Source organism: Humulus lupulus, chromosome 1 (genome assembly GCF_963169125.1).
Source record: "Humulus lupulus chromosome 1, drHumLupu1.1, whole genome shotgun sequence".
NCBI lineage: Eukaryota > Viridiplantae > Streptophyta > Magnoliopsida > Rosales > Cannabaceae > Humulus > Humulus lupulus.
Window position 1 is genome coordinate 218217332 of NC_084793.1, and position 14071 is coordinate 218231402.

Below are 14071 nucleotides of genomic sequence, written 5' to 3' on the forward strand. Positions count from 1 at the left end.
CATCTTTATAGTATGCCCTTAATGGGTCAAAATTACGAAAATGCCATTCTAATAAGAAACGGGCCCACATGCATATTTAATACACCTAAACATGCAAGCTTAATCATATCATAATACAATTCACATAATAACATGCTCATAACACATAAGAACTCAATTAATTCAATTATTTCCTTCCGGCCCCTAATCCAAGCACTAAGGCATAATAAGGAATTAGGGGCGTTACAATTATCCCCTCCTTACATGAATTTCTTCCTTGAAATTTTACATGAACAGCTTGGGATACTGATCCCGCATGGTTGATTCCAATTCTGAGGTCGCCTCCTCGACCTTTTTGTTCCTCCATAGTACCTTAACTAAAGGTATGGTTTTATTCCTAAGGACATTGTCCTTCCTGTCTATTATCTAGACTGGCTGTTCCTCAAAGGATAAGTCTGCTTGCAGCTCTAGATCTTTATATCTCAGTACATGAGTCTCATCAGGTACATACTATTGCAGCATTGAAATATGGAACACATTGTGCATGACCGACAATGCTAGCAGTAAGGCCAATCTATAGGCCACCTGACCAATCCTCTCCATGATCTCAAAAGGTCCTATAAACCTAGGGCTCAGCTTTCCTTTCTTCCCAAACCTCCTCACCCCCTTTAGTGGTGAGACTCTATGGAATACATAGTCTCCCATCTGCATTTCCACGTTCCTGCTCTTCGGATCCACATAACTCTTCTGTCTACTCTGTGATGCGAGCATCCGAGCTCTAATCTTCTCGATATCCTCATTGGTCCTCTGAACTTCCTCAGGACCCATGTATCTATGTTCACCATCTCATCCAAGTGAATAGGTGAAATGCTTTTCCTACCATACAACATCTCATAAGGAGCCACTCCTACGGTCGCCTGGTAGCTATTGTTGTAGTAAAACTCTATTAGAGGCAAATATTTACTCCAGGACCGCTCAAAGTCCAATACACATGCTCTCAGCATGTCTTCCAATATATGGATAGTCCTCTTAGACTAATCGGTCTGAGGATGATAAGCTGTACTAAACTTCAACTGCGTGCCCATCGCCTTCTGCAAACTTCCCCAAAATTTGGAAGTAAATGTAGGGTCTCGATCTGACACGATCGACATCGGAGCTCCATAAAGACATACTATCTCTCTCACATAGAGCTCCGCCTATTGGTCAACTGTATAAGTCATCTTCACTGGTAGAAAGTGAGCTGATTTGGTGTATCTGTCTACAATAACACACACCAAATCGTGTTGACCCACCATCTTGGGCAATCCCACCACAAAGTCCATTGTGATGTCTTCTCACTTCCACTCTGGTGTATCCAAGGGTTGTAGTAGCCCCGCTGGTCTATGATGTTCAGCCTTGATCAGCAGACACATCAGACACTTGGCCACATACTCAGTTATGTCCATCTTCATTCCCAGCCACCAATATAAAGTTCTCAGATCCTGGTACATCTTCGTGGTGCTGGGATGCAAAGAGTACATCTTCATCCAGAATCTCCTGTCTGATAACAATATCCATCAGAACACAGATCTGACCTTTATATCTTAGTAAGCCCATATTTGATACAGTATAGTCCCAAACTACTCCAGCTAGGACGTCCTCTCTAATCTTCATCAGTTGTGGCTCTTTTAACTGGCTCTCCTTTATTCTTTCTAGAAGATTAGAATGTAGGGTAGTGTTGGCTAACTGGCCCACTACTAACTCAATCCCTGTTTTGGTCATCTCCTCTGCCAACTCCTTGGATATCTGCCTCAAACTATACAATAGCTTTGAACCTCTCTGACTTAGGGCATTTGCCACAACATTGGCTTCCCCTGGATGATAAAGGATGTCGTAGTCATAGTCCCTCACCAGTTCCAACCAATGCCTCTGTCTCATAATCAAATCCTTCTATGTAAAGAAGTACTTGAGGCTCTTGTGGTCCGTATATATCTCACACTTCTCCCCATAAAGACCACTGCTGCCAACCCCAGATCATGAGTAAGATACCTTTGCTCATAATCCTTCAACTGGCATGATGCATAAGGAGTCACCTTCTCTACCTACATAAGGACACAACCTAACCTTTGCCTTGAAGCATCACAATAAACCATGAACTCTCCTGATCTATCGAAAGACTCAAGACTAGGGCGGTAATCAAATGTCACTTCAATTCCTGGAAGTTGTTCTCATATCTATCTAACGACACATACTTATGACTCTTGTGTGTTAATTCTATCAGTGGGGTAGCTATCCTTGAGAACCCTTCCACAAACTTTCTATAATAACCTGCCAATCTAAGGAAGCTTCTAATCTCATAGGCATTCCTTGGCCTCGGCTAATTCCTGATAACCTCAATCTTAGCTGGGTCTATCTTAATCCTATCTCTACTAACAATATGATGCAAGAAAGTCACCTGAGGTAACCAAAACTCACACTTCTTGAATTTCGTAAATAACATGTTTTCTCTTAGCCTCTGTAAGACCAACCTGAGGTGTTGTTCATGCTCTTCCTCTAACTATGAATATACTAAGATATCGTTGATAAAGATGACCACAAATCAATCTAGATAGTCCTTGAACACCATGTTCATCAAATCCATGAAGGCTATCGAGGCGTTAGTCAAACCAAATGACATAACGAGGAACTCATATTGCCCATATCTGGTACGGAAGGTTGTCTTTGGTATGTCTTCCTCCTTTATCCTTAACTGGTGATAACCAAATTGAAGATCTATCTTTGACAACACCATTTTACTGTGCAACTGATCGAATAGGCCATCTATCCTTGGCAGAGGATACCTGTTCTTAATGGCTAGCTTATTCAGTTCCCTGTAGTCTATGCACATCCTCAGAGAACCATCCTTCTTCTTCACAAATAGGACTGGCGCACCCCATGAGAGAAACTGGGTCTAATAAAACCCAAGTCCAACAACGTATGTAATTGTACTTTGAGTTCTTTCAACTCTGCTGGAGCCATTCTATAAGGTGCCCTAGACATTGGCTCCGTCCCTGGTAGCAGCACAATAACAAATTCTATCTCCTTGTGTGGCGGAAACCCTGGTAATTCCTCTGGGAATACATCTAGGAATCCACAGACTAACCTAGTCTCTTCTGGCCCCACTGGCACGACCTAAGTGCTATCCACCACGCTGGCGAAGAATCCTATGCAACCTCCTTGCAGTAGGTCTCCAGCCCTTAATGCTGAAATCATAGGTACTCAGGGTCCATGCACAATGCCAACGAATACGAAGGGGTCCTCACCCTCAGGCTCAAAGGTTACCATCTTCTTTTTACAATCAATGGTTTCCCCATATCTAGTAAACTAGTCCATCCCCAAAATCATATCAAAGTTGGTCATAACCAACTCTATCAAGTCAAACGACAACTCCCTACCGCCCACTATCACTGGCAGTGATCTGACCCATCTCCTAGAAACCACTAACTCCCTAGTGGGTAATAACGCCCAAACCCCACAACATAGTAATCATATGGCATACACAGTCTATCAATAATCCTACTAGAAACATAAGAATGTGTAGCACCAGATTCAGTGAGCACTATATAAGAAATGCCAACACTAGAAAGCTGACATGTGACCACTGACGGCCTAGCCTTAGCCTCAGCCTGTGCAACGCAAAAACTTGAGCTGGAGTCGAGCAATCTGCCTTTTTCAGTTCCTCTTTCTTCATTCTTGGGCAGTCCTTGTTGAGATGCCCCATGATCCCACATAAAAATCAAGCCTTCGCCAGACACTCCCCCAGATGACGTCTTCTACATCTAGCACACTCTGGATATGTGCTCCTGTTCTCATTTCTGCCCTGGCGGCGAATCTGTACACCCCATGGCCTCCTATCAGAACTGGGAGCCAAAACAGTATCAAGGGTCTTCCTTTTCTGGTCACTATGGCCTCTGCCCCTACCTGATCCTGTAAAGGGAGGTCCCATCCTCCTTATATCCCTTCTAGCCGCGTTTTCGTGCCAGATCTTGTTCTCAATGCCCTCAGCAGTAAGGGCTCTCAATACTACCTGAGCATATGTCGTCACACCAGATACTATTGTAATTCTGACATCTCAGGCTATCATAGGCTATAGCCCCAAAAGAATCTTTCCTTCCTTGTCCCATTGGTGGGTGCCAAGTCTGCAGCGAACTTGGCTAACCTGTCAAACTTCTGAGCGTATTATGTCACTGACATACTCCTTTGTAACAATCTATTGAATTCCTGAGCCTTAGCAACTTTAATGGCTTCATTGTAATACTTCTCATTTAATAGAGTTCTAAAATATTCCTAGTTCATTGTGGTTACGTCCATAGTCTGGGACACCACCTCCCACCAGATTCAGGCATCCTCTCGAAACATATACATGGCACAGGTTACTCTCTCATTACCTACCACCCTCATAAATTCTAGGATGGAAGTAATCATAGCCATCAACTGATTTGCCTTGAGTGGATCTGTGCTACCCTAAAAAATTGGAGGGTGTTGTTTCCTGAATCGTTCAGATACCAACTCCCAACGATTCTCTAATTATGTTTGCTGTTGTATGGCCAGTATTGGAGCGGCAAGTGGGGCCTCTAATGCAGCGTTCCCTGCCAGAACCTGTTGTTGCCTCAACTGGCAAATCTCTTCATCATGTCTCTGCAACCTAGCTTGCATGTCATCAAGCATCTGTTGCCAGTTTTTAGGAGATGGTGTAAGGTTCTGACCCTAGTCATTATTTCTAACCTGATTCTCAGCACCGGCTGGCTCATTAGATTGCCCTTGAAGGATACTTCCAAGTCTATCTGCAATCAATGACTCGACTTATTAGGCAGTAATAAAAATACCCCATGACAACCCATGGTTCAAAACCGATTGAATAAGCATTCACATGCATTGACAATGCTAATAAGCATCCCAGTAATTCACACATATACAATCATGCTAATAAGCATAGCGATTAATGATCATACTAAAAAAAGATGTTGATAAGCACGTTCTTAACACTTACAAGCATTAACAACGCTAATAAGCACGTTCTTGGCATTCATAACATAACGTAACGTTATTAAACATTTCTAACATTCAAGGGAAAAGGATGCTAATAAACATTTTCTGGCATGCATAGACAACTAGCGACACCAATAAGCATTCCTTTTAACATTTAACAGTGCTAATAAGCATCTTCTAGCATACATGCATATATAGCAACATTAATAAGCATTTCTAACATTAAAAAACAATAACAATGCTCATAAGCAATCCCACCAAATTAACAAGCGTCTATTGTGCTAATAAGCACATCTTTAACATGCATACGGCAGTCAAGGGCCATGCCCTATCATTCATACAACCCATCTTTATATATTTTATTTTATATGTGCAATTGCACACATAACTATATAAATAGTTAAATAAAAAAAATATATATGTTTTACCTGCTTGAATAAAATATATAAAGATGGTAACTATATAAATATATATATAAGGTTATGCAAACAGTAGTCGAGCTTGTCTTTAGCAGTGAGTGTACATGCCCAGTCCATCATATAGAACCCTTAAACCTTGGCAGCTCTGATACCAAGTTGTAACGCCTTGCTAATTAGGGTCTGTTACCATGTGTGTTTAGAATTAGTGTCGGAATCGCTAAACGAGTTATTTGGACTAAAACATGTGATTGAGCCACTAAGGGTCCAAATATTAAAAAAAATTGGTCAAGAAATAAACATTTCCATTAAACAAAGCTTTAGTATTTACTTGAGATCCCAAAATACAAGTTTAAAAGTTTGTTACAACCCAGAGATTACAAAATTAGTCGGCCTAAGCGGTAAAACAGGGTCCAACCCTAGCTCCCCTACAATATCTCAGCCATGGCGGTCGAGCGGACTGTATATGTACACATCACCGTTATCGCTCTCCAACTCATGGCTAGCCAAGCTTCTTCTTACTCTTACCTACACCACAAAGCACTCGTGAGCCAAAAGACTCAGCAAGAAGACACATTAACAATTCCAAATAGTTCACAGAACAAAACAACATGCTTAACAGTAATAACTTGAACCAAGCATACACACACTGTACAAGTAGTGACCATAGGGTCACACAAGTATGTGTCGCACTCCCATTTATTCATATGGCATCCGAGCCAGTCAAGTGCATAAGGCACTCCTGGGGTGGCCTAGCTATAACGGCCTGCATTCAACGTGCATAACGCCAATCACGACTTATAAGCTGAACCTTACGAACCCTCAACTTATAAGTCGAGCCTTGGAAACCCTCGACTTATAAGTCGAGCCCTTTTTTAACCAAATATACCCTTGACTAGCAAGTCAAGCTTTAAACAGATAAAACAAACATATTATTGGCTTATAAACCAAGCTTCCTAGCCTAAACAAACATCCACATAATACATTCATCGTACATACAGGTAAAATGCATTACGGTATACAAAAGCAGATATACACAAGCATAATTATAATCATGCTCATTAGCTGGGCTCGAACCCTAATCGCATTTACATTTAACAAATGGGCCAAGCCTTATCATTCATCTCACGCATCAGGTGCAGTTTTCTTACCTTTGTTTCAAGCACTGGATATAAGCGACCCCCGAGTACGATCCATTCATGAGCCTTAGCGATAACCTAGTCACAACCCATAGATAATATCTTATCAGTATTCGATTCCATAAATGAACCCCGGGACCAATCCCGTGCTCTCGGGACCTCCTATTCCACCAAACAGGGTGGTGAAATCGTCCCCCAAGCCCCTAATCAAAAACCCTAAAAATTGGATTTTGGGGATCCTGAAATTTGGCCAAGCACTGCAGCGCAGCCCCCATGTAACGCCTTGCGTTTCGGGTACCTTTAAACAACTCAGGTCAGGACTTTTCCCCGAGTTAAGAATATTATTTTAAATAATATTATATTTGTTTGGAATTTATTTTCATGAGTTATTGCTAGCAAAATTATGAATTTTGTGATTAAAAGTCAAGATAAAACTTTCAGTCTTGGACCGACACAAAAAACGTAATCTGGAAAAAAAAATCTCAGAAAATAAAATGAAAAAATATGGCAAATATATTTTGGGCATAAAATACATTCATAAAAATTAAAGTTTGGTCAAAAAATAATAAACCTAAGAGGAAATGAAAATTTTAGGGCATTTTGTGTTAAATGCTTAATTTTACCGAATTGGGGAATTTTATTTTATAAATGGACCTTAGGTTAAAATGTATTGTATGATTAATTAAATGAAATGTAAAAGACATTTAATTTAATTATTATATGTTAATTTTTTTAAAAAAAACTTTATAAGAGTTAAAACGGTTATAGAAAGTCATTGTTGGATTTTTGAAAAAAAAAAGACAAATTCTTAGGAAATGTTTATTAACCTTTATATAAATATGTTGACCACGATTGTGGCCAACAACGAGTAGACGTCAAAATAACAATAAGCCTTGAATAGAAAATACGATACCAATAATTTTATAGTGGTTCAGCCCCAATTTATTGGTAATAGCCTAATCCACTTGGAGTTGTGATATATATATCCTACACTTAAGATCAGATGAACTTGAGTCAACTGAGTTTCTTAAGTGTAAGTAGAAAAATACAAAGTTTCTCTCTCTCGAGAATACAAGCTTTCTCTCTCTAATCTCTCTCAGAAAATGCCCCAAGAATGCCCCAAGTAACAGTCCTAAGTTCTCAAAACCAGAGAGCTCTTTTTTTCATTCAAAAGACCAGCCCCCTAAATGATGCCATGAGCCATTTATTTATAGGCTCATGGATCGTACATCAGAAATATCCCTTTAACCGGGTCCTTGGTTCTTCAAACCAACTTTAATTAATTAAATATAAATAAATTCAAATTACAATAATATAGCTATTATTTCGGGATATCTGAGAGATTCCCGTGGCAGTTGCAAATGATTTGGGTTGAAGCCATTACTGAAGCTTTACTGAAGAGTTACTAGATGGTAACTTCTGAGATTCTGATCCGTGGACCGACCAAATCCATCCTCGAAGTGACTGTTCGACCAAGACAACCCACTGGTCGGCATAGGCAAGCACCTTCTAGCACACCTGTGGTCGGTATAGGTACAACACCTCTAGCACACCTCTGGTCTAACATGACACATCTCTGGTCTAGCATGACACATGTATGGTCTAGCATGACACATTTCTGGTCTAGCAAAACACTTTACTGGTCGGGAAAAACACTTTAGTGGTCTAGCAAAACACTTTACTAGTCTAGCAAAACACTTTACTGGTCTAGCAAAACAATTTACTGGTCGGGCGAAACACTTTACTGGTCGGTCAAGAACCTTACTGGTCGGACAGAAACCTTACCTGGTCGGTCAAATCACTTTCTGACCAGGTAAATTCATTTCTTGACCAGTAATATCACAACTCCATAGGTCAACTTCCAACCTTTGCACTTCCTTGGTCAACACTCATTTACTGACCATGCATTATCACTTATCACTTTTGATTGCCACGTCATCGAACTGAAATTTTGAGGATAACAATATATATATATATACCAAAAAATAGAAAAGAGGGTCGGCCATGTAAATGTTTTAAATTGGTGGTTCAAATTGATTAAGACTTTTAATCATATTTAATAAATTGTTAATGACACAAAAGACACAAAGTAAAAAAAAACACTCAAGTGTTTAGATATTTTTATTTGATTGACCATTCTTTTTCACCTCCTCAACCGACCCTATACTCTTCTCTTACTCTCATTTGCTCAAAAAAAATTCTCTCTCAAGTTTTCTCTCCATTTTCAACCATCATGAACACTAAGAAAGCTTGGAAGCTTAAGTTTTGGTCTAGGAAGAGTTTCTCTAAGGTAAAGTTTCAAAAACTTGACTTTTGTAAAGTTTTTAACCATAGATCTTTTAATAGCTAACTATATATTTTGTTGGAGGAGTTTGTTAAGGTTTTGAAAGAGATTTGAAGGATTCAAAACTAGTATAAACATGAAAACCTAAAGCAAGAACAAGAAGAGGTAAAAAGTTTACTTTTTATGGTTGTTATTGTATGATTTTTATTTTTAAGCATTATTTTGTATATTTAATGCTTAAATTTTCTTATTGGTGATGTAATAAGGCTATGGTAGTCGCTTTATAATTTTTATGATGCTTGTGTGTTGATTTTTGAAAATAGGGACCAAAATCCATAAGAGTTTTGTTGAAAACCCTAAAACAAAAAAAATACAAGTTTTGAGTTGTGGCTTCCAAGGGGTCAAGCATCCATTGTATACTGATTTTTTTAAAATAAATTATACTGTGAAGTTTTTGATATGGAGTACATGATTTGAGCTTTTGAAACACTCAAAAACATTTAGAAATGAGTGAGTTATGCTATTTCAAAGTTGAGATAAAAAAAACTATTTTTTTCGTATTTTTAAATTCGGGACCAAGTTTGGACAGTCACTGTTTAGGGAAAATGAACCCAGTTTTTTCTAAAACTTGGTGGACATATTCTTAGCATAACCCAGTATTCCACTGTAAAATTTGGTAACAAGATAATAAACAGTTTGATAGTTATTAAGTTCCAAAGTTTGGAAAAAATAAGGACTTGAAAATAAGGTCATTTTTATCTCAATGTTTGGAAAATATTTTCACCAACCAAAAATGCTCCTTTTAACCTAAGATTTCACAAAGACCTAAATGGAATACCAAATATGGAATTGGAAAATTTTGGTAACAATTGGGTTAGTAAATTTCATGTTATGACCTAATAAAGTAAGTAGTCAAAAATGTGAAAAATGAAGTTTTCACACTTAGTGTAAAAATGAGATTTCGGAACTTAAGATAAAAAGTACATTTGTGCTTATTGCAAGATAAAAACATGGAAAGTCTTAAAAATATTTTGACCTAAAATACCACTTTGAGTTTAGTGAGAATTATTTTTATTAAAGAATTTTTATTCTTTCTAAAAATAGAAGATTTAATTTATTAATAAGTTGATGAATTAAAAGAGGGTTTCAAAACCCTATATTTTGATAAAATAATTAAGTAAATTATTTTTCTAGTAAGTAAACTTGATTAATTGACTTCGGAAAATTAACTAATCAAGATAAGAAATTGTTAACGGTTTTCCTAATTAAGTTAAAATTAGGCTATTTTCTTAAAACGGTTTTAGAGATTAAAACCTTAAGAAAAATAAAATGAAAATTAAAAATTATTTTCTTGAAAAATAATTAAGGAATTTAATTAGTATTTTCTGGATATAATACCAGCTAAAATCTTTTATATATTTAACCTCCTGTTGAAAGTACGGGTTAATAGCAGAACTTTTAGAATAAGATTTTTAGCGGATTGTGGGAAAATACTATTGCGATACACGAGCCTAAGTATTAAGACCATAGGATAGGTCTCCCCGAGACTTAGGGTTTAGTCTCAAATTTTTTAGTACGAATTTTGTGAATGGGTTTAAAACCAAATAATGATATTTAATCCTTACAAGTGATTTTTTAAAATGACTAAACTGCCCAAAATAATAATAATGAATTATGAAGTGCCATAATTAATTCAAGTATATTGTATGGATAATTACATTATTGGCTAAGCATAATTGGACTATACATTGGAGGGTGAAATCCTGCTGAGAGCTAAGGACTCCAAGTAAGTCAACTTCTATTGTGTGGCTACAACATGAAACGACTATTGTATTGTATGTTAGTATAGAGACACGTGCACATATATACACTGTCATCTAAGGATGGCAAAATGGGGCGGCGGGGCGGGGCGGGGCCCCGACCCGACGGGGCATCTTTGCCCCGGTAAAAACAGGGCGGAATTCGGGGCGGGGCGCCGCCCCGCCCCGCCCGGCTATGAATTTAAGCGGGGCGGGGCAGCCCCGACCCGCTAGGAATTTAAACGGGGCGGGGTCGCCCCGCCTCAATTTTTTTTTTTTTTTTAGTCTCTAACTCAATTCTCTCATGCTACTTATATACATAGTATGGAAAATTGACATTTTATATGTGGTTTAGAATATTTTTAATTCTATATAGACTAGAAAGAATTATAAATATTGAAAAATATGTTTTATATAATTAATCCTTATTCTTGTATTTATTTTGTAAATGTTAAAATAAAAAAACAAAATATAATATTTGATGGTGTAGTTGATACAAAGTGTAAAATATAAAGATTACAACAAAAAATAATATTTAGGCTTGGGGAAAATTCTAAAATTATAATTTAATGTTTCTTAAAAAAAAAAAAGTTAAATGGGGCGGGGCAGACCCGCCCCGATTAAGCCAGGGCGGGGCGACCCGCCCCGCTCCAAGAAACTAATCGGTGCGGGGCGGGGCGGGGCGGGGCAAAATTTTCGCGGGGCGGGGCGGGGCGGAAGCGGGGCGGGGCAGACCCACCCCATTTACATTCCTACTATCATCGAAAGTTTGCATAGAGACGTTAGTCTAGTGGGTGCTGATTCATAAAATATGACCAGTAGATATTTGTAATATTCTAGACGGCTGATCCCTGTCACACTACTTGATTTTATTATGTCTGGTTCATTACCGCAACGAGTGGCCAAGAGGTGAGGATTGCTGGTTTAAGCCTAGGGGCGCCAAAATGAATGGGACCTAGGAGCCCTCATGCTTACTTAATCAGTGAACGGTTAGAACCCGAGCAAGTGCCCTTAGAAGTTATTCCCGGATAGTAGCCGTAAATATTGGCCATTTAGTGAAAGTTCCTAGAGCTACTAGGGGTTTCCAAGTTTGAGTGAGGCTGAACACCCTAGGGGCAACTGCTCACCAGCACCACTGATTAATATAGAAGTCCCTGTAAACCCGTGTAACTTCGATTACACTCTTGAATAGTAGCAATGCCCTAGGTAACTTGATGGTTACCCTTGTGAGGGATTTACTCTTGGATAAGTAGCAATGCCCTAGGTTACTTGATAGTTACCCTTGATGGGGATATTTATTGGCTAGATCATAGTGTTGAGACTCAGTTCTCTCATACAGATAAGCCATTATGATGGAGGGCATGACACACCCGAATTGTTGGAAATAGTTGAGTGTTATCTCGAATTATATTGTGATATATTATATCTGGTTGCTCTGGGATTTTCAGAGTGCAGGAATTTATTTGTTTATATGAAATAGTTTTCCATTGGTTATCAAGCATAACCATAAGTTTGCCAGGACGCTTTTGCATTCTTGAAATTGATTGCGTAGGGTTTAGATGGATCCGGAACCTTAATTTTTGTGAGCTATTGTTATATGTGGATAGTAACTTGGTCAGTGACCACCTGTCTTCTCTGCATGCTTTTGTTTTAAAGTTGAACTTACTAAGCATTTTCACTTACCTAGTTGTTTCCTATTGTAGGTAAGAACAAGGGCAAGGCAGAGCAGTGAGCGCTGGAGTCTACCCTGTGAATGTACATGTGGACCGACCTTTTGGGAAGCTGTTTTGTTTTTGGAAATATTGTTTTATTTTAATAAACTAGGCTCAGATTACTCATCATAAACAATGTTTGTATTAAACATTAAGCATGGCCATACGACTTTTAAAAAGTTTTTTATACGGGTTTTTGAGACATTTTGTTACATGAAAACGTTTATATTTCTGCATTTATCGAGTCTTGAAAATTCGAGACGTTACACCCCAAGTGCCGCAGCGCCCAGCACGCCCTCGACCCAACCTCAGCCTAGCGCTGCGGCACAGCCTTACAAGCGCCACAGAACAGCCTTACAGGCATCGCGAAACATCCTTACAGGCGTCGCGGAATCGCCTTACAGGCATCGCAAAACAACCTTATAGGCACCGCGGCACATAACCAGGGCCCCCTGCCTTGGAGCATCCCCGCACCGCAGCTCGGAAGAATAGTGCCACTACGCCCCTTTGCAAACCAAGAAAAACTGGGTTTCTCTTGCATTTTCTCCGAACCCAAACCTTCCAAAATCATCCCAAGATTTCTGCAAAGTCCCAACTGAGTCTCAAAAGCATTAATACACATCATGTGCATCCCAAACATCCCAATAACCAACTCAAATCCAAACCAAAACTCAAAACCCATCAAAGTTTAAAAATCTAGAAAAACTTAAACCACTAGGAATTAAACTCACAAACAGAGCGAATTATTACCTCCAATGGTTGAATTATTGTCCCAAGTTTCTCATAGATTAATCTTTGACACCAAACCTTCAATTCCCAAGCTTTGTTTCTCAAAAATCTCAAAATCTTCAAGTCCCCAAGGAAAGTGAGAGAGAGTAATGAGGGAGAGACAGTGTGAGAGAGCTTTTTTTGTTTTCTGAGTACTTCCTTTGTTTTCTACAGCTTTCCAAATTGCTTATGTCTAGCCAAAGCCCACCAAAAGATCAAAATTCCCTTAAATCGAAATTTTCCACTCCAATACTCACAAGGCCACTTTGGTCAATTACCACCATTCCCTCTAGTCTCTAATAAACTCCACATATCTAAATAAATCTCAACTATCTCCAAGTAATACCCATTTCATCTCCCATCACCCGATAAACCCTGTTAATGTGCTAAATTACCAAAATACCCCTACGCTCACCACGAGCCGGGTATTTATCCCGTTGTGACTTTTTCGCTAACTTGCTCACTAGGATCGCCTCGTGCTAAGTAATGAAAATATATCCACATAATAATGTAGTCTCAATCACATATCACACATATTTACAATATGCCCTTAATGGGTCAAAATTACGAAAATGCCATTCTAATAAGAAACGGGCCCACATGCATATTTAATACACCTAAACATGAAAACATAATCATATCATAATACAATTCACATAATAACTTGCTCATAACACATAAGCACTCAATTAATTCAATTATTGCCTCCCGACCCCCTAATCCAGGCACTAAGCCATATTAGGGAATTTGGGACGTTACAATTATCCCCTGCTTACAATAATTTCGTCCTCGAAATTTTACCTGAACAGCTCAGGATACTGATCCCGCATGGTTGATTCCAATTCCCAGGTCGCCTCCTCGACCATGCTGTTCCTCCATAGTACCTTAACTAAAGGTATGGTTTTATTCCTCAAGACCTTTTCCTTCCTGTCTAATAAATGGACTAGCTGCTCCTCAAATGATAAGT